The 23,387-nt window shown below is 36.2% G+C and overlaps 1 protein-coding gene across 27 annotated transcripts in view; it reads right to left on the reverse strand.

Annotated features, from left to right (window-relative positions):
- Nrxn1 (neurexin 1) overlaps positions 1–23,387 on the reverse strand; it is a 1,158,653-nt gene that overhangs the window by 944,391 nt on the left and 190,875 nt on the right. The window lies entirely within an intron of this gene.

Raw genomic sequence — 23,387 nt, forward strand, 5'->3', positions numbered from 1 at the left:
GCAGCATTTCTGTTTTTTCCAATATAAAAACATTGCAGAATATAGTTAGACTGCTGGGTGTATTTTATTGCCACAAAAACAGACAGTTTGCTTCATGAACTTGGTTGTGCATATCCTGGAACAGGAGCTATTTTTGTGTGTGTGTCTATTCATAGCACTGTTATGCTGGGAAAAAAATGGGGGCATCATCAATGCAGCTGAGTGCTCATATAGAGTCATGGGTAGATAAAAGACAAATAAATAGACATGATACATAGATAAATAAATAGGTAGATGAAAAAAAACATGACAGTGAATGCAGAAGACCTTCAATGCAGGTCTCTGAGTTTGGATTCCAGTTTTTAGATAGTGGCAACCTGGAACATTTTTTGGTAGGGGACAGAATAATATTATTTTTGGCTCTCAAGTAACTCCAGAAAAATAAGAGATAGCAATATGGTAAGAAAGGTCAGCATAAGATAGACAGGCCTGGGGTGGAACGGTGTCACCAGCAAGAGAAATGTGGATTGATATATGAGAAAGAAACAAACAAGGCTATTCACAAAATTGAAGTTGTGAGTTTACAGGAGTCAATGATAAGGAATGGGATGTCTTAGGGATTGTTTGTGTTGGGAAGACAAAACTGCCACAATAAATTAGAAAGTTCACCTATCAATGCAGATCTCAAAAAAAAAAAAAATATGGGACCCTGGTGGCAGATACTCAGCATATGCTGTGTTGTTCTATGGTAAACATAATATGGAAAGAAAACATAATAATTAAACAGGTAAAGGGATTGAAATTAAATCATTTTCCTTTGCATCCAGGGGTCAACCAATGGACTTGGCTGCAGACTACATAAAGAAAACCCCAATCTCAACATAAAGAGAAATTTGACAATTCAATTTACAAATGAATTTCAGGAAATAATTCCATAAGCACAGTGTGTAGAGAGCAGGTGAATAAAGGAGAAAGCCAAGCCAACAAAGAAATGTAAATTAAGGCCATAATTTAATAAAGCCACAACAATTAAAATTAAATAACAGCAGATAATGTGAGTGTTGGCAAAGGTATGAGATGATAAACACCTTGCTGTTGAGGGTGCAAATGATATAGATACCTTAGAAAGAACTGTGACCATTTCCTGCAAAATGAAACATGTACTTACCATCTGTCCTAGAGGTCACACTCATAGACATTTACCCAGTGCCCAAAGCTTCATATATGAGTGTTTAGAGATGTTGTATTTAAAACTACATTCAATCACTGCAAACAATCTTCAACACATAAATATTCTTTGCCAGGTTAGCAAATTGTCCAATAACACTGCAAAGAATAATACTGAACAATGACAACTTAGACACCATTTAGAAATCTCAAAGGCAATGCTGATAGACATTTTGAATGATTACATATGGCATGACTGCATTTATGTGATATTTACATGATAATAACAAAACAACAAGCTATGGTGTTGTTGATAGTAAAGTGGACTCCTCTGGTTAGGTGGTATGCAGAGAATGTATCTACAGAGATAGTAGGAGGTCTTCCTTTCTTCCTTCCTTCTTTCCTTCCTTCCTTCCTTCTTTCCTTCCTTCCTTCCTTCCTTCCTTCTTTCCTTCTTTTTCCTTTCTTTTTTCTCTCTCTGTGTTTTCTTCCTTATTATCTTTTTGTGGTTAATAATTTAAACATGTTCATCTCTCAAAATTCATGTAACTCCCAAGTACCTTCCTAAAAAGATACCAGTTTAAGTTAATTTATAAAGATAAATCTACAGAAAAGGCATAAATAGAATGGAAGTATCCAATTTCAATTCTAGACTATTTTTTCATTTTAAAATCACAATAGCGTTTTATTGTCTAACAGTATTTAAAATTTTACCAATAAGAGGTCAAATTATCTATCTATCTATCTATCTATCTATCTATCTATCTATCTATCTATCTATCTATGGTTTTACAAGATAGGATTTCTCTGTGTAACATCACTGGCCATCCCGAAACTTACTTTGTAGGCCATGCTGGTCTCAAACTCACAGAGATCTTCCTGCTTCTGCCTCCCAAGTGTTGCGGTTAAAGGCATGCATCACCACATTCAGACATTATTTCTTCTTAAGCTTTTAGAGTTCCATTTAAAAGATATTAGAATAAATAAATCTAATGAAAACAAAAGCCGGAACTGCTTTTGTTCCGTGATTGAAATTAAGCCTATAAAAGATTGCCCAAAATATTTAATATAGAATTGGTCATGGTGTATAACTAGTGGGTTTACATGGCTCCTTACTGAGAAGACTGATACCTGGCTAGGCTTGTTAACAAACTGATACATACTCAAGAGTGTAAACAAAACATATCAAAATGATGTTTTGTTTCCCCCTTTAAATAGTCTATAGTTAATTTTGATAATGTGAATAAGTTATCTTTTTAAAGTTATTTTTATTATATGTGTGTGTATGTGTTTGTGCATGTGTACATGTATGTGTTTGTGTGTGTATGAGTTTGTGTGTGTGTGTGTATGTGTGTGTGTGTGTGTGTGTGTATACACTGAAATGTAGATACCTGCAAAGAACAGATGCATCAGATCCTAGTACATGTAGTTGTTAGCTTTCTAATACAGATGCTAAAATTGAATTCAGGTCATTTGAAAGAGTATGTGTTGCTAAGCACTTAGTCATCTTTCAGGTGTAAGTTATGCATTCTACAAGTACATGGGGCAATCATCAATCACAAATGAGTAAATATTTGCCAAATTTTATTTGAATGACTTGAGGAATTATGATTTTCCTAGTTTTGCAGCATTTTTATTGTTTACTTTTCTTTCAGGTTTAAACTGCATTTGCTGAAAGAATTTCACAAGTAAAAGAAAATTTAAAAACTCACAGACACCTTTTGAATAGATGATTCTTTGTAAAATGATTGGTCTAAATGATCGATCTACTTTTAGTTAAGATGAAAACTGAAATGCAAAATTCTAAAACCAAGATTAGAAAATGAAACTTCAGCTATATGTCATTTTTAAACTGAAATTTCAGCTATATGTCATTTTTAAACGTATTCATTCTTGTTGAAGTGTTAGGATTTATTAATCTGTTTGATAATAAACATACTTCTGTGTTTTGCCATGCATGTGCATTATGTAATCAGGAGAGCCCTGATTTCCCAGGCAATGTCTGACCCAAGTGCTCAGGCATGCTCCCTTGTAGTCTGAATTAGGTGCAGTGTTGAGACAGAAGGAATACTAAGTGATAAGGAAGGGGCCAGAGATTTCTGATTTCTGTCTGTGGTTGGTGACCATCCTCTGCCACAGAGCTCAATACCCACGTAGCACAGGGAGATAGCTATCTAGCCTCCCAGGAGTGCATACAGGCATATGAGTGCAGAAAGAACCACCACTGTTGCACAGAGGATCCTGCCAGGAATCCTTAGAACACAAGAATGGAAGGGTTTCCTTGGAGAGGAGTCTTCCTATATCACTCTGCTCCCAGAGCTGATCCTGGGACACACGAATACCACCAGGGAGAGTTGCTCTCCCAGGAGTGCCTATACACCTGAGAGCACAGGTAAGAACACCACTTCTCATCAAATTATTGGCCTAAGAGGGACCCACTCAGAGCTATCAGGATAAAGGAACCAAGGATCAGTCTGGAACAGGACCCTTCTGGTTTCTGTTTGCACCCCAGAGATGACCCTGTACCACAGCTCTCCATACCTAAATTCCTCCTGGTGAGAACTGGTCTCCAAGGAGTACTGACAAGTACAAGTACAAGGACAAGTACAAGGAGTACTGCAAGCACAGGCTTGCAGGAAGTATAAGCCACAGTTAGAGACAGAAAGACAAGCTAACACCAGAGATAACCAAATGACAAAAGGCAAATGCAAGAACATTACCAAGAGAAACCAAGGCTACTTGGGATCATCAGAACCCAGTTCTCCCACCACAGCAAGCCCTGGTTACCACAACACATCAGAAAAGTAAGACCGTGATTTAAAATTACATCTCATAATGATTATATAGGACTTTAAGAAGGACATAATTAACTCCCTTATAGAAATAAAAGAGAACACATGTAAATAGGTAGAAGACCTTAAATAGGATACACAAAAATCACTTAAAGAATTAAAGGCAAAAACAACCAAATAGGTGAAGGAACTGAACAATACCATCCATAATCTAAAAATGAAAGTAGAAACAATAAAAAAATGACAAAGGGAGACAATACTGAATATAGAAAACCTAGGAAAGAAATCAGGAGTCATAGATGCAAGCATCAAAAACAGACTACAAGAGATAGAAGAGAGAATCTCAGGTGCATAAGATACCATAAAAAACACTAATACAACAGTAAAAGAAATTTCAAAACACAAAAAGCTGCTAACCCAAATCATCTAGGAAATCCAGGACACAAGGAGAAGACCAAACCTAAGAATTATAGGTATAGAAGAGAGCAAAGATTTCCAACTTAAAGGATCAGTAAATATCTTCAGCAATATTATAGAACAAAACTTCTCTAACCTAAAGAGATACCCATGAACACACAAGAAGCCTACAAAACTCCAAACAGATTGGCCCAGAAAAGAAATTCCTCCTGTCACATAATAGTCAAAACACCAAATGAAGAAAACAAAGAAAGAATATTAAAAGCAGTAAGAGAAAAAGTTTAAGTAACATATAAAGGCAGACCAATCAGAATTACACCAGACTTCTCAACAAAGACTATGAAAACTAGAAGATCTTGGGCCGCTGCCATACAGACCCTAAGGGAACAGAAATGCCAGCCCAGACTACTGTATCCAGCAAAACTCTCAATTACCATAGATGGAGAAACCAAGATATTCCATGACAAAACCAAATTTACATGATATCTTTCTACAAATTCAGCCCTACAAATGATAATAGATGGAAAATGCCACCACAGAAGGGAACCTACACCCTAGAAACAGCAAGAAAGTAATCTTCTTTCAACAAACCCAAATGAAGATAACCACACAAACATGTAAATAACATCAAAAATAACAGGAAATAGCAATCACCATTCCTTAATATCTCTTAACATTAATGGAATCAATTCCCAAATAAAAGGACATAGACTAACAGACTGGATAGGTAAACAGGACCCAGCATTTTGGCAGGACCTGGGCATACAGGAAACCCACCTTAATGTCAAAGGCAAATACTATCTCAGAGTAAAGGGCTGGAAAACAGTTTTTCAAGCAAACAGTCCCAGGAAACTAGCTGGAGTAGCCATTCTAATAGCAGATAAAATCGACTTTCAACCAAAACTCATAAAAAAAAGATAAGGAAGGACACTTCATACTCATCAAAGAAAAAATCTTCCAAGAAGAATTCTCAATTTTGAACATCTTTGCTTTAATGCAAGGGCATCCAAATTCATAAAAGAAGCTTTAGTAAAGCTCAAAGCACATATTGTGCCTCACACAGTAATTGTGGAGGACTTCAGCACCCCACTCTCATCAATGGACAGATCAGGGAAACACAAACTAAACAGAAACACAGTGAAACTAACTGAAGTTATGGATTTAACAGATATCTATAGAACATTTCAACCTAAATCAAAAGAATATACCTTCTTCTCAGCACCTCTTATTGCCTTTTCCAAAACTGACCATATAATCAGTCACAAAACAGACCTTAACAGATATATTAAGATTGAAATAATCCCATGCCCCCTGTCACATCACAACAGATTAAGGATGGTCTTTAATAGCAAAAACAACTGAAAGCCTACATAGAAGCTGAATAATGCTCTACTCAATGATAAGCAGAAGTGGGTGGGTGGGTGAGCAGGATGAGGAGATAGGGGGTTTTCAGAGGGGAAACCAGGAAAGGGGGATAACATTTTCAATGTAAATAAAGAAAAATATCTAATAAAGAAAAGAAAAAATAAGGATGGGTCACACAGAAGCTCTCTTCCTCCTGCAGTATGAATAGTTAAATTCATACAATGTTCAGTGTCTTCGCAACCCTCTGTTATACCATGCTTCTCTGTCCTCTAAGCAGAAGATAAGCAAATATACTGCAGAGAGCAATATATTTGTCCCTTTTCATGTCAGAAAAGCAATGGCATTCCTAGGATTTGCTCAGAAAAAATTTTCTTTCCATAGCTGCTTTCAGATGGGGTTTCTTGTAGCCTGTGGGATAAACTTCCCTGTGTTTGGTAATTCCAACAGTTCTCTATAAGACCCTATAATGAGGGACTAGCAATAGCTCCTAAGTAAAAAAGGAGAAAATATGTGAACAAAAATTTGATGATGTCTTTAAGATTTTAGGGAAGTGAACAGAAAGAGCCACTACAGAAACTCTGTCTGGCCTTTACTTACAATTTCTTATATACTTCTACATTATTGCTTTTCAACAATAAAGGGAGAAATTACAATTAAAATATTTTGGCATTTATTTGAAGTAATTTTACCATTAGTTCTAAATGATGTTTTTAATTCTGTTTGATAGGAAGAGCAAATTCTAGTCGATTATTCTTAGTCTGTAACTTAAAAATGCAAATGTTGCCAGTCATATTTACAATTGACAGACTAGCACATTGACATTTGCTTTCAGAATATCGAAGTCCTCTGAGGAAATGTGGGCATAAACATTGAAAATTAAACTTTGACATGATTAACTGCATTAATTCTAACTGAATAAAGCTCCAAATGTGTAAACTGCTAAATATTAGAAAAATCAACTAATCACATTAGGTTTTGCTGCCTGAATGTAAACATTATTTGGAAGAAGGCAGAGGTAGATGCTAGAGAGCTTTGGTTCAGTCTTTAGTCAGAATCAGGTGAGGCGTGGGGGTTAACGTTTTCCTTTTCTTTCTTACCAGCAACACAGGGGCAAGAACATAAAGATCAGCGACTTCATGGGTAAAACTAGTACAATTTCAACCACATCAACAATCTCTCTGAGCTGAATTGTCAAATGTAGAAGATGCCCCATTAATATGTTCTCTTATTTGAATAGTGCACATGGAAACTTTAAAATCTTCTTCGTGTTTGCCAAATGTAAAAATATATTTTAAGTCACTGCCAAAATCAAATGAAATTACAGAGTTCTAGTTTGGAAAATGAATAAGAAAAAGAGGTACATTATTGGCTTTATTTGCTTGGCTTTAGTTCTGTATGTATCATACTTTCATGATTTTGGTAGTCCTATTACAAAGTAATGATCGTTTACATTTACATACATATGAAATGCTTAGCCAAAACAACAACAGCAAAAAATTCCAACTATGATTTTAAAAAAAAAGAAGGCATTTTAAGTGAATGAATGAGTATTGTCTGCAGTGATGGTTATCGAAAATGGGGGGGGGGGTGAAATCAGTAGCCTAGTATAATTACTCAAAATAGTGTTAAAATAATGCCACAGTAATATAAATCTCAGAGAACCTCAGCATGACCTTCAATCCTATTTAGACTTGGCCTGTGAAAGGGAATGGTTCAGTTTTAGTTTTGACTTTCCAGAGGCTTAATACACCATTTACCACTTAGTAACTGCTAACTTTTTATAACCAGTTAGTGAATCAATAAACAAGGCACAACAGCTTTAAGAAATAGGGCTGTGGATGCAGACCAAGGTTGGAGAGCTTAAACAGTATGTGTGTGGTCCTGAGCTCAATATGCAACACTGCAAAGAAAGAGAATGGAAACTCCAGTAAACATCTCAAGATCATGAAGAGACATTATCTTGCTGTTTCCCACCCATACACATTTGAGAATCCAGCTAGAGTATTCTGAAGAAATGCAGAAGACAATGAGACTACTTTAAAATACAATTATTCCCAGTCGTATTTCAAGTGGAAACAACTTTCAAAGGTAATATTGAAAACTCTATTAATTCTGTTATTTGACATTATCGAAGTTTATTTCCTTTATTTACAAATTATTGAGCGAATTTGAATATAAAATCTTAATAAAACATGTGAATATTATTGTTACTTATACTTATTGCTACTACCACTACTAAAAACATCACCAATTAAATACCACAGCTTTCCTGCCAATGCTTGGCATTTAACTGAAAGCTGAGAGGGAGGCAATGTTTTATGTTAGGAATATTTTTATGGCACAGAGTCAGTTTGCTTTAAACCCTTTTGTTCTGTTCCTGGCACCAAGATTAATAGCATCTTGCTTCTTAGAGGATGTGAATATTAATTCTCTCACATACACATTTAGGCTCCATATCTTTTATAAAACTTGAAAAATCAGAGCCCATGTTAAATCTTTCCCTCCTTAGCTTCCCTCATCTCTTGTCTCAGCAGATTGTGTGGTGCAGACTGTACCTTTGCAATTGCACAGTGGGCACCTTATGAGCAAATCCTATGTTTCATTCATACCTCATAATCTTCTCTGTGCTCCTAAGGCTGCTTGACACTTTCTAATCCTAACCTTGGAATGCATTCATATGATTGGCCATTTACAGCTTCCATCAAGCAAAATATATGTGTAGAAAAGCAAGAACTGTGCATTCTACTTCTAAGCACATTCACCTAACCACCTGGGAACTGCTGACAAGCATGACCTACATTTGTTTAGGGGTGACAACTGTCATTGCCATTGAATTATCATAGTATTCCATGTAAGAAACATGGGCAGAGGAAAGTAAATGGTTGCTTTTTTCTCTAGTAAGTTTCAGTCTACAAGAAAATATATGTGTATGGTTTTTCTCTAATAATTTCCAAAAAAGGTGTTAGGAACAAGTGAAAAACATCCTCAAAATATTTTAAGAAATATTTTTTATTTCTTACATTACATTGCTGGACAGCAAATGTAACCAGAACAGGGAGATCCAGATTCAGTGACAAATCCCTTCTTAAATATTAAGATGGAGAGCAAAAGAAAACAGGTGCCCTCCTCACCTTAGCCACTGCACAGACACATAGGAACTAGTACACCTACACATGTATTTGGACACACAGGTATACATCACACATAAATATGCATACTAAAGGTATATAGGTATTCATAATAGAGTTATGTAATCATTTATCATACATAACATAAATTATGTAATATTTTTTATATTTAATTGCTTATGTTATAAACAGAAGTGCGATTCTGAAGCAGTAAGTATATAAAATACTTGCAATACACACCATATTTTATTAGACATTAAATATTCAGAACAGGTTAGAAAAAATACTTTGAGATTTTATTATGCAGTGTTTAATGCCAGAGTGTTCTATTCAACTTGGATACTGACAGGTGTATTTAAGAAGAAATAGGAAATCTGGTGACTTGGTGGACACATTATTAACGAATAGCTTTTTCCAAGGCATGCAAATAAATATTTCAGGTTAAACATTTTTACCTTTTATCCAGTATAATTACTTTGGTGTTACTAATATTCTATAAGACAAAATTATAATGAACTTGCTTTTCTCTTAATTATAAAAACATAATAGTCTACTTCAAAATCTTTCTTTTTTAAAGAAAAAAGTGACATTTAAAAAAAAGTGTATAACCAAGCAGACATACTCTATTTACAAATGCTCATAAAGTAAAACCCTAATTAATTGTCAATAGAAGTTTACTGAGTATATAAGAATAATTAATTGTACTATTATGTAGTGTATATTCTAAAATATTGATATAAGGCAAACTCGTACTTACTTGCCTGAATTTGACTTTCAGTTTAAATTAGTTAAAGATGTTCAAAAATATCAAACATTACAAACTTCTAAAAGTTACATATAATTGTAAAAAAGCAGCTGCATTTGGAAGAAATATTGAATTTATGATTTCTGAATAAATAAAGATATAGTTTTCATGAGACCAGAAAAAAATAAAATTTATGAGATAATGGAGTCTCATAAGTAACTGATATTGAGCTTCATATTAGCAGATATAACTGAATTTTCATAGCACAGAATATTCACCCAGAAATTCACCTCAGAAGAATCCAAATGTGAATTCACAGTGATGTAATCTGGGCATTAGTTTTGGCTTCTACTGGTTCACCAGTCTCCCACTAATCTACAGTGGTGGCCTCCTTCCACTATCAGCTGAATGGGACACAGCAAAACCTTGCTTCACTCTACTTTATTGTTAGGTAGCTGTACCAAAGAGATGCTCAGATTTTCTAAAACATCTTACTGTCTACTCTAACCTGCCTAGTTCAGTATTAATAGTGAAACCTATCTTTAATGTTCAAACTTATTATTTTCTAGATGTTTATCTAGGCAGCAATTACTCTGCAAACAATTAAGTAACAATGTTGAAAATGTCATGTGATTCATAGAAATGATCCCCTTTCCCATAATGAAATCACAGGGTTTTGTATTTAGATTATGGGAAAATTTTGGGGAAAAATGCAAACATTTGAAAGGAATAACTTATGCACAATACAAATCAATCTATAAGTTGTAAAAATTTTCATCAATTCTACTTAATATTGCTGGGAATTGTGGCTATGTAGAATCCTAACTCTCAGTATCCAGAAAGTGACCTTATGTGTAAGTAGGGTCTTCATGAGGTTAAAAGGAGTTGGTTTACCATGGGCGGGTACTGATTCAATAGAACTGGTACTTTATACTTAATAGTGAAAACTGGCCACATATCCAGACTGCATAGAGGAAAGTCCTTGTGAAGACAAAGTGAGGCATCTGAAGGAAGGGAAGGATTCCACAAATTCATAGGAGATGAGGAGTTAGCCGGCTCAAAACTATCGGTGAGAGGTGAGAGGGTAGCCCTCTCAAGACTTTAATTTCAGAGAATTACACTCAGTCTTTCGAGCTGAGAAACAGTAAGCATTGCTTCACATAGTCCAGTTTTTATATCCTCATGCTCCAGATGCAGAAATCTCATACAAGGACCTTGGACAGTACATGAGTTCATAAGCCATGAAGCTGAGGCAGAAAAGATGAAATGTCTTGCTGTGCAGGACCATACAGCTACCTCAACTGTAAGACAACACCTACAGTAACAGGTTTTGCACTGTTTTCCTTGTGGTAAATGACAGATTGAAAACTCCCAAACTTATAAAATTTATCAGAAGTTAATTATTTTAAGCTATTTTATTATGAGTATTTGTTAAATATGCTAAAGATTTATTTTTATGTATAATAGTACACTGTAACTGTCTTCAGACACACCAGAAGAAAACATGTGATCCCATTACAGATGGTTGTGAGCCACTATGAGGATGCTGGGAATTGAACTCAGGACCTCTGGACAAGCAGCCAGTGCTCATAACCACAAAGAACTCCCTATAGCCCCTTGTAAAATATTTCAAATATACAGTTTTCATTCTTTCTATGCTGCTTTGCTCCAATTTCTAGAGCTGTGCCTTTAAGTACTGTTTAAGAATGTTTGACATTCTTGTTAACTCATTAGATACTTGATTATTAACAATTCATTTATTATTGCATGCAATATGAATTAATATGTAAAATGGTTCTTAAACTTTATGAGATGATTATTGGAAAGTATTCTGAATGGGTGTCAATTTTCAAATTAATTATATCTAACATTTGTTTAGTAACAGCAAAATGTATCAATGTAGTATATAGAGGCACCATTTATTTTTCATCATCTATAAGAATAATTTTATTTTTCATTAGACATACAATGGCAGAGGAAAATAAGTGTTTTGCTTTTAGCAATTTGCTCAATATACAATCAATGTTCCTTAATGGACAAGAAAAAAATTAAATTCAGTAAGGAGTTACTATGAGCTAGAATCTATTCTATACTTTATGATTACAAAAATAAGAAAAGTATGCAAATATTCATTTTACTAATGAGAAGCAAAAGGTAAATGAAGTATATAATATACTGCAAGATATATAGGTACAAAAGGCCACTGTCATTTGAATTTCAGTTGGCAGGGAAGCCTATAGAATGGCTACTTCACTTTTGGCAATTGATCAAAAACTTAATGGGTATGTAAGTGCTCACATAAGTTTTTTTTTTAATTGAATATATTCTTCATTTACATTTCAAATGTTATACCCTTTCCTGGTTCCCCCCTCCCAGAAAACCCTCAACCCATCCTCCCACCCTCTGCCTCCAAGAATATGTCCATCCACCCAACCCACTCCCATAATCCCCCTCTAGATTTCCCCACAATGGGACAGCTATCAATCCTTCATAAGATTAAGGACCTCTCCTCACACTGATGCCCGACAAAGCATTCCTCTGCCACACTTTTGGCTGGAATCACATGTACCCTTGGTGGATGGCTTAGTCCCTAAGAGCCCAGGTACATCTGGTTGGCTGACATCGTCATTTTCCATGGGGCTGCAAATCCCTTCAGCTCCTCCTGTCCACCGTCCATTGGAAACCCCACGCTCAGTCCAATGGTTGGCTGCTAACTTCTGCCTCTGTATCTATAAGGCTTTGGCAGGGCCCCTCCGGAGACAACCATAACAGGCTCCTTTCTGCACACACTTCTTATCATCTGTATTAGTGTCAGGGTTTGGTGACTGTTTATAGGATGAATCCCAAGGTAAGACATTCTCTGGGTGGCCTTTCCTTCAGTCTCTGCTCCATACTTTGTCTCCAAATTTGCGAGACATTTCAAAATACTCTGTGAGTATTTTGTTCCCCTTCTCAGAAAAACTGCACCTCCACTTTGGTCTTCCTTTTTCTTGAGCTTCCTGTGGTCTGTGACTTGTAACTTGTTTATTTTGATCGTTTGGGCTAATATCCACTTATCAGTGAGTACATACCATTTGTGCCCTTTTGTGATTGGTTTACCCCACTCAGGATGACACTTTCTAGTTCCATCCATTTGCCTAAGAATTTCACGAATTCATTGTTTTTAATTGCTGAATAGTACTCCATTGTGTTTATATACAACAATTTATGTTTCCATTCCTCTGTAGGAGGACATCCAGGTTCTTTCCAACTTCTGGCTATTATATGGCTGCCATGAACAGAGTGGAGCCACGTGTCCTGATTTCATGCTGGAGCATCTTTTGGGTATAACAGGAATGTTATATCTGGGCCCACGGATAGTGCTAATGCCTAATTTTTTGAGGAATTGCCAAACTGATTTCCAGAGTAGTTTTACCAGCTTGCAATCCCACCAGCAATGGAGAAGTGCTTCTCTTTCTCCACATCCTCACCAGCATCTGCAATGAAAAACCTGAGTTTTTCATTTTAGTCATTCTGACTGTGAGGTGGAATCTCAGGGTTGTTTGATTTGCATTTCCCTGATAACTAAGTATGCTGAACATTTCTTTAGTTGCTTCAGAGCCAGTGGGGTTTCAGTTGAGAATTCTCTGTTTAGCTCTGACCCCTGTTTTTAATAGGGTTATTAGACTCTCTGGAGTTTAACTTCTAAAATTCTTTGTATACATTGGATATTAGCCCTCTATCAGTTGTAAGATTGGTAAAGATCTTTTCCTAATCAGTTGGTTACCATTTTGTCATATTGACAGTATCCTTTGCCTTACAGAAGCTTTGCAGTTTTATGAGGTCCCATTTGATGATTCTTGATTTTAGAGCATAATCCATTCAGGGAAATTTCCCTTGTACCCATGTGTTCAAGGCTTTTCTCCGCTTTCTCTTCTATAAGCTTCAGTGTATCTGGTTTAATGTGGAGGTCCTTGATCAACTTGGACTTGAGCAATATACAAGGAGATAAGAATGGATTGATTTGCATTTTTTTGCATGCTGACCACCAGTTGATCTAGCACCATTTGTAAACAAGGCAATCTTTTTTCCACTTGATGTTTTTAGCTCCTTTGTCAAATATCAAGTGACCATAGGTGTGTGGGTTCGTTTCTGGGTCTTCAATTCTATTCCACTGATCTTCCTGCCTGTCTCAGTTCCAATACTATACAGTTTTTATCACTATTGCTCTGTAGGAGAGCTTGAGGTCAGGGATGGTGATCTTCCCAGGAGATCTTTTGTTGTGGAGAATAGATTTTGCTATCTTGGTTTTATTTGTTAATTCTGATGAATTTGTAGGTTGCTCTTTCTAGCTCTATGAAGAATTGATTTGGAATTTTGATGGGAATTGCATTGAATCTGTAGATTGCTTTTGGCAAGATGGCCATTTTTACTATATTAATCCTGCCAATCCATGAGCATGGGAGATCTTCTGATATCTTCTACAATTTCTTTCTTCAGAGGCTTAAAGTTTTGTCATACAGATCTTTCACTTGCTTGGTTAGAGTCACGCTAAGGTATTTAATAATATCTGTGACTATTGTGAAGGGTGTCATTTCCCTAATTTCTTTTTAGCTTGTTAATCCTTTGAGTAGACAAAGGCTACTGATTTGAATTAATTTTATATCCAGCCACACTGCTGAAGTTTTTTTTAATCAGGTTTAGTAATTCCCTAGTATAATTTTTTGGGTCACTTGAATATACAATGATATCATATACAAATAGTAACATTTTGACTTCTTCCTTTCCTATTTGTATACCATTGACCTCCTTTTGTTGTCTTATTGCTCTTAATAGAACTTCAAGTACAATACTGAATAGATAGGAAGAGAGTAAGCAGCCTTGTCTAGTCTCCAAGTTTAGTGGGTTTGCTTCAAGTTTCTCTCCAATTAGTTTGATGTTGGCTACTCATTTGCAGTATATGACTTTCACTATGCTTAGGTATCGGCCTTGAATTCCTGATCTCTCCAAGACTTTTATCATGAAGGGATGCTGAGTTTTGTCAAAAGCTTTTTCAGCATCTAATGAAATAACCATGTCTTTTTTTCTTTGAGTTTCTTTATGTATTGGATTGCACTGATGACTTTCCGTATATTGAACCATCTCTGCATGCCTGGAATGAAGCCTACTTGACCTTAGTGAATTATTTTTTGATGCATTCTTGAATTTGGTTGGTCATAATTTTGTTGAGTATTTTTCCATCAATGTTCATAAGGAAAATTGGTCTAAAGTTCTCTTTCATGTTTGGTCTTTGTTTGGTTTACGTATAAGCATTATTTTGGGTTCATTGAATAAATTGGGTAGTGTTCCTTGTGTTTCTATTTTGTGGAATATTTTGAAGAGTATCGGTATTAGCTTTTCTTTTAAGATCTGATAGAATTTCCTCACTAAATGCATCTGGTCCTGGGCTTTTTTTTTTTTTTTTTTTTTTGCTGGGAGACTGTTAACATCTGCTCCTACTTCCTTAGAACATATGGGACTATTAAGAGGGTTTATCTGATCATGTTTTAACATTGGCACCTGGTATTTGTCTAGAAAAATGTTCATTTCATCCAGATTTTCAAATTTTGTTGAGTATGAGCTCTTGTAGTAGGATCTGATAATTTTTTGTATTTCCAGTTTCTGTTGTTATCTCTCCCTTTTAATTTTTGACTTTATTAATTTTGGTAGTACCTCTGTGCCCTCTGGTTAGTCTGGCTATGGGTTTATCGATCTTGCTGATTTTCTCAAAGAACCAGTTCCTGGCTTTGTTGATTCTTTGTGTAGTTCTTTTTGTTTCTATTTGGTTGATTTCAACCCTGAGATTGATTATTTCTTGTAGTCTACTTCTCTTGGCAGCATTTGTTTCTTTTTGTTCTAGAGCTTTCAGGTGTGTTGTCAAGTTGCTAGTGTAAGTTCTCCCTGCTTTCTTTTCAGAGGTTCTGGGAGCCATGAGTTTTCTTTCTAGCACTCCTTTCACTGTGTCCCATAAGTTGTGGTATGATGTGTTCTCATTTTCATTACATTTTAAAAAGTGTTTAATTTCTTTCTTTATTTCTTCCTTGACCAAGCTATCATTGAGTAGAACACTGTTCAACATCCATGTGTAGATGTATTTTCCATTGTTTTTGTTTGAACCTAAGATCAGTCTTAAGCCATGGTGATCTAATATGGTGCATGGAATTATTTCAATATTCCTGTATCTGTTAAGGGCTGTTTGGTGATCAATTATATGGTCAATTTTGGAGAAGGTACCATGAGGTGCTGAGAAGAAGGTATATTCTTTTGCTTTAGGATGGAATGTTCTATAAATATCTGTTAGATACATTTGGACAATAACTTCAGTTAGTTTCATTGTCTCTCTTTAGTGTTTGTTTTCATGATTTATCCATTGCTGAGAGTGGGGTGTGAATTCTCGCAGTAATATTGTGTGGGGTGCAATGTTTGCTTTGAACTTTAGTAAAGCTTCTTTTATGAATGTGGGTGCCCTTGCATTTGGAGCATAGATGTTCCGAATTGAGAGTTCATTTTGGTAGATTTTTTCTTTGACCATTGTGAAGTATACATTTTTAACTTTTTCAATGACTTTTGTTTGAAAGTGGATTTTATCTGCTATGAGAATGGCTATTCCAGCTTTTGTGGGGGGATCATTTGATTGGAAAAAATTTTCCAACCTCTGACTCTGAGATAGTGACTGTCTTTGTCACTGAGGTGGGTTTCTTTTATGCAGCAAAATATTTTGTCCTGTTTATGAATCCAGTCTGTTAGTCTATGTCTTTAAATTGGGGAACTGAGGCCATTGATATTAAAAGATAATAAATTGATTGTTACTTCCTATTATTTTCGTTGTTAAAAGTAGAGTTCTGTTTGTATGGCAATCTTCTTTTGTTTTGTTGAAAGAAGATTACTTTATTGCTTTTTCTAGGGTGTAGTTTCCCTCCTTGTGTTGGTATTTTCCGCCCATTATGGTTTGTAGAGCTCCATTTCTGGAAAGATAGTGTGTAAATTTGTTGTCAACGAATGTCTTGTTTTATCCCTCTATAACTGAGAGTTTTGCTGCATATAGTAGTCTGGTCTGACATCTATGTTCTCTGAGGGTCTGTATGACATCTCCCCAGGATCTTCTAGCTTTCATAGTTTCTGGTGAGAAGTCTGGTGTAATTCTGATAGGTCTGCCTTTATATGTTACTTGACCTTTTTCCCTTACTGATTTTAATACTTTGTTTAGTGCATTTGGTGTTTTGATTATTATATGACATGAAGAATTTCTGCTCTGGTCCAGTCTATTTGGCTTCTTGTATGTTCATGGGCATCTGTCTCTTTAGGTTACTGAAGTTTTCTTCTATGATTTTGTTGAAGATATTTACTGGCCCTTTATGTTATAAATCCTCACTCTCTTCTATACCTATAATCCTTAGGTTTGGTCTTATCCTTGTGTCCTGAGGTTCCTGGATGTTTTGGGTTACATGCTTTTTGCATTTTGCATTTTCTTTGACTGTTGACTCAATGCTTTCTTTGAAATCTTCAGAACTCAAGATTCTTTCTTCTCTCTCTTGTATTCTGTTGTGGATGCTTGCATCTATGACTCCTGATTTCTTTCCAAGTTATTCTATCTCCAGAGTTATCTCCCTTTGTAATTTCTTTGTTGTTTCTACTTCTGTTTTTAGATCTTGGATGCTTTTGTCAGTTCCATCACTTGTTTTTATTTTCCTGTAATTCTTTAAGGAATTTTTTGTGTTTCTTCTTTAAGGGCTTCTACCTGTTGACCCATGTTCTCCTGTGTTTCTTTAAGGGATTTTTGTATTTCTTCTTTAAGGGCTTCTACCTCTTGACTCATGATCACCTGTTCTTCTTTAAGGGAGTTATGTCCTTCTTGAAGTCCTCTCTCAGAATCTTGAGATGTGACTTTAATCCAGCTCTTGTTTTTCCGATGTGAAGGAGTATCCAGGATTTGCTGTTGTGGGAGAACTGGGTTCTGATGGTGCCATATTGCCTTGGCTTATATTGGTAATAACCTTATGTTTGCCTTTTACCATCTAGTTATCTCTGGTGTTAGCTGGTCTTTCTGTCTCTGACTGTAGTTTTTCTGTCCTTCAAGCCTGTTTATCCTTACTCCTGGGATTCCTGTTCTCTCTGTGCACACAGTTATGTAGGCACTCCTGGGAGACCTGCCCTCCTTTGGTCTCAGGTTTCTGCACACTCCAAATGCCTTGAGTGTGGCTGGTTCTCTAGGAATTATCAGGGGATGGTATCTTCACTGTGGTAGACCTGGAAAGAGTCTGACACAGCAGAAAGGGTAGGTGTTGGTAGAAGGGGCAGAAGGAATGGGCGGGGAGTGAGTGGTATTTGGGAGGGCAGGGATTTGATGGTTGCTTGGTAGAGAGTTCTTTGGGCCTCCTGAGGTTGGAAGGGGTTCTTACCACATGCCCTGAGTGCTGCTGGTTCTCTAGGAAGTATCAGGATATGATGTCTTTACTGTTGCTGACCTGGCTAGAATCTTCCACAGCAGAAAGGTCAGGCAGTGGTGGAAGGGGCAGCTCACATAAGCTTTAAGATCAACTTTCATCTTTTCATTGTCAAGACAAGATGACTCTACCTATGAAGTTTCCTTACATGCTCTTACTTCAAATTTTGTTCCTTATTCTTATAAGAATATTATTATTGTTATTATTGTTATACATTCCAATTATATATTTATATATAATATCATTATATAATAGTATTAATAATAGCTCCTCTTTTAGCTCATATTGATGTATCAGATTGAGTAATGTATAGATGAATTATTGATATCAACATGTCTACATTAAGGGCTCATGTTTGTTACATGAATGTGTTTTTAAAATTTTCTATCTCATATTTTACCATTTGGCCTTGGTTGAAATGTTTAACTTCCTTGAGCAGCAATTTTGCCATCAGTGCCCAAACTCTGAAAACAAGATTGATGCTGGAAGAATCTTCAATATCCTTGGGTGAAAAGCTCAAGAAGATATGATTAGCATCAACAATAACAGTTTTCTCCCACCATTTAAGTTTTATTTAGTATCCCCCTGTGTTCCATTTCACCACTGAGACCAACATCTTTATAGAGGTCCAGATGGTGTCAGGAGATTAAGATAATAAAAAAGTAGCTTGAGCTGAGAGCCTCCAGGATGAAGAAATCCTGGCTTGCCTGGAAGACCTCATTACTATATCCTCATCAGAATGGCGCTTACTCTGCATCTTACCTTGTATATCTCTGGATAACCTGCAAGTGGTTTTGTGGTTCTGCAAGAGAGATGCCACATGGGCAATGGAACAACGTTCAACCATAAGCATAGTACAAGCCTTCATTAATATGTTACAAATACTGTATGTTAAATTTTTAAAAAAATTGAAAATACCTAAAGAAAGAAGAGAGAAATTAATCAGAATGGGAAGGTAGAAATGTCCTACTAATTGTCTGGGAGAGGATCTTAGGAAGGATTTTTTTTTAAATATTCTTTTCATATTTTTAAGTGTATGAGTATTTTACCTGCAGGTATGTGTGTTTATCACAAGCATGACAGATAACCACAGAGATTAACAGGGCTTTAGATACCCTGCTATTGGGGTTATAAAAAGACAATCTAATCTGTTAAATAGGTGGTGGGAACTTAACCCATGTGTCTGCAAGGCCACAAATGCTATTACCAATGAGTTGTTTCTCTATTCTCAGAATCTTGAAAAGTTCTGGGGCTCTATGTTCAGATAGGAAACAGAAACTTTCCAGGACAGTCAGCCTGGCAATTTCAATTTGCATAAAGAAATTGTCAGAAGATGATTTCACTGGCTACATGTGTAAATATGCCATCTCCCCTCCAGATTCAAAAAGAAATGCTAATTAGAATTGAAGCAGCTTTTTAGATTCAGTATCAATTCAGCCCTGACAACTGTGCCTCTTCGCCTCTGCAAAGTGGAAAACAGTGGTGTCCTACATACTGTTCTAATGCATAAATAACTTCTATGCTCATTTACCTACTTCAGCACATCCAAGAGAATGACATTATGAATGAGCTCCATTACCTAGAGGAAACTGACAGACTGAATGTGGGCTTCCACACAACTTAATATGCATCTAATGTACAATTTAAGTGGTATCTTCCACACTAAGTGACAGGCAATTTATCTCCATACATCAGTATGTGTCAGGAATATGACACAGCTATATCACTGAAGGAATTTAAAATTTCCAGACATAACTAGATTTTTCTACATTCATTTATTAGCACTCTACATATAGAAGCCAGATTAATTACCATGGCCACACAGCTATGACTATGCCTCCATTTGGTCAGTTTTATTTAAGCTTTTCCTATCTTCTACTCAAACCCAGCCAAATAAGAGTCCACTGTTCTAATGAGATGCATGAGATCAGATGATGATGATGATGGTGATGTGTGTGTGTATTGTCATCACTAAATTTCCTGTTTCTGTTATATAAAGTATCAATGAAAAATTTTTTATATTTATTTTTTATAGTACAGTTGTTATATATTTTATAGTACAGTTGTTATAGTACCAGGTTGGTCCTCCCATGGTTGTTCATCTCTTTCTTCTTCCCCCTGTCTCCAAGAAGATGTTCCAAGCCCCCATCCCACCCCACCCCAAGAGGCCTCCTCATTTCCTGGGGTCTCAAATCTCTTCAGGATTGGGCGTGTCTTCGCTCTCTGAGGCCAGACCAAGAAGTCCTCTGCTGTATGTGTGTCAGGGCCTCTTACCAGTTAGTGTATGCTGCTTGATGGTGGCTCAGTGTTACATTGTGGGGCTCCAGGTTAGTTGAGACTGCTGGTCTTCCTATGGGTGACCCTCCTCTTCAACTTCTTTCAGCCTTTCCTTAATTTGACCACAGCTATCCATCCTCAACTTCTGTCTATTGGTTGAATATAATTATCTGCATCTGACTCTTTCAGCTGTTTGTTGGGACTCTTAGAGGGCAGCTGTGCTAGACTCCTGTCTATAAGCACACCACAGTATCAGCAATATTGTCAGGCCTTGGAGCCTCCCCTTGAGATGGATCCCATTTTGGGCCTGTCACTGGACTTCCTTTCCCTCAGTCTCTTCTCCATTTTTGTCCCTGCAGTTCTTTTCTACAGGAAAAATTCTGGGTCAGAGTTTTTGACTGTGGAATGGCAACCCCATCCCTCCACTTGATGCCCTGTCTTTCTACTGGAGGTAGACTCTTCAAGTTCCTTCTCCCCATTGTTGGGCATTACATCTAAAGACCCTCTTTTGATTCCTGAGAATCTCTCACCTTCCAGGTCTCTGCTACATTCTAGATGGTCCCCCTACCTGCTACCTCCTGAGGTTGCCTGTTTCCATTCTTTCTCATGGCCCTCAGGGCTTTAGTCCTGTTTCTATGCCCCTCCCCATACCAAAAGGAGATCATGTTCCCCGTTTCCCCTCCCCCTTCTCTCTCCCACTTAGTCCCTCCCTCCCTCCCTCTGCCTCCTTGATTGCTTTCTTTTTTCTCCCAAGTGACAATGAAGTATTCTCACTTGGGACCTTCAGCCTGTTAACCTTCTTAAGTTCTCTATCCTGGATATTCTACACAGTTTTAGGTTAATATCCACTTATTAGTGAGTATATATCATGCATGTCCTTTGGGATCTGAGTTACCTCACTCAGGTCGATTCAATGCAAATTTTGTAACAGGAAATTTGCATCAATTTAAAAGCTATTGTTTAGAGTAAATGGTTTCTGTCAAGATAATGTCATCATTTGTTAAAATTAGGCACTGTCATCTAGTTAGCAGCTATAAATTAAATACATCTAACTCATTATTATTTGGAAAATACATCTTATAGTTCTTATAGCCACCTGAGTTTTGGTAGAAACTCAACAGATTATCCACCTAGTCTTCACCTGTATTTCCACACTCATTTTCGGCTGTTCATTTACTAGTACCTATTGGTTACTAGTAAAATGTATATATTTGATACTTAATGAATGCACAAAGCAGTTCACACAGGTGAATAAACTCTTCACAATTTCTGTAAGACACAGAAATATCTTCGTGTTGAAATCCTTAAACCTTATTCAAAAAAATTATATTATCCAACCAACAAATTATATGTGACAACTTTTGTCATGATTACATAACAATTATTGTTTACAAGTATTTTGACTAAGTTCAAGTGTTAGACATACTAGGTCCAGTCTTATCTCACTGTGGGTCATCCAACCTTCACCACACTATTCTTCCAGAGGACCAAGTTTGTTTTGTTGCATACAACTGCCGGTAACTCCAGCTCCAGAAGAGATGATACCCTATTCTGGTATCTTTGAATACTATACCCACATGCACACACACACACACACACACACACACCATTACAAATAAAATACAAATAAAAATTTCAAATGCACTTCCACTTATAGGTTACATACATTAAAATACTCCAAGTCCTATAAAAATTGTATCCAAGATAAGGCACACTATTTTTTACTATATTAATGTCTCACATCTGGTCTTGAACTCCTACTTTTCCAACTGACAGAAGGATGCCATTGACTCACTTAAATTAATCACAGAGGAAAAGGATATTTTAGTTTTGATCTAAGCATGAAAAGTCTTTTTTTTTCCTTTAAGAGGGCCTTGTATGATTTTTTTTTATTATTCTAAACTAAAACACAGCCTTTCTTTTCATAGATTTTTCTACTTATTGATTTTATTTGCTTAATAAGAGCAAAAAGCCATGTAGTAGTAATTCCTAGTGGAAAAATGTGCTATATCCTCTCTCAATGTAATGTTTGTATAAATAGAGTTTACATAGTGTCTTTTCTAGTATAACAAGCTTATGAGATATGTTCAAGCAAATAACTATGAACTACAGAATACTCCTTAAAATCTTATCCAGTCTTCAGAAAGTTTTATCACCCTTAAGTTTATGTCCTAGAACTCTCAAGCCTTCTTAAAACCCCATGACATAGTATCTCCCCACTCTAAATTGTTGCATCATGATCCATATCCAACCTTATTCTAGCCTACATCTTCTGATTAAATACAGACTTTTCATAAGCTCAATTGCCACATTGCCTTGACTTTGCAGGAGCTTCTATTTGCAGCAAGAAACAATCTCAGCTTAGTCTTGTCAACAAACTGTGTTGATAATATCTGGGATGTAGGGGTTCAAAATCATCGATTTCTTAGACAAAAGAATGCACAGACTAGTTATAGAGACTGTACAGTCATAATAGAAACTGTGTTCTATAATTCCTCTTTGTCTGATGGATGTTTGTTCAGTCATTGGTCTTACAGCCCTCACTGTCTCTTCTTGGGTCCTAAAAGTAATTTGTCAATCATTACATTAGGAGGGGGGATAAGCAGGCACCAGTGGAACAAAGCAAGCTGTCTATATGGGAACTAATAGAAATATCCAATAAACAGGTTTGTAATAGTGTCCTTTACTCATCCTCTACTAATATTTGAATTAAGAGAATTTTAATAAAATTATAATGGGAGAAAGTGTTTTGTTCTGGATGGATCAATGATCATTTCTGGCATTATCACTATTCCCTAGAAAATTAGGCCAGAGAATCATCATTAGAGCAACTCTCATTTATTACTTATTTGTCACTCACTGGCTATTTGTTATGATCTGGGCACTTAAAACAGGATCTCATTTTTCATCCCTTTATCAGTCCCATCTTGTCCCAGGGATCCTTATCAAGTACAGAAAAAATGGTTCAAAAAGCCATGGGATCCTTCCTAAACAGTTCACCAAGACTTCACTACCTCAGATGTGTCTGCTGTAGCATAGTACTGACTTACTTCAT

This window comes from Apodemus sylvaticus, chromosome 6, assembly GCF_947179515.1.
Source record: "Apodemus sylvaticus chromosome 6, mApoSyl1.1, whole genome shotgun sequence".
Taxonomy (NCBI): Eukaryota; Metazoa; Chordata; class Mammalia; order Rodentia; family Muridae; genus Apodemus; species Apodemus sylvaticus.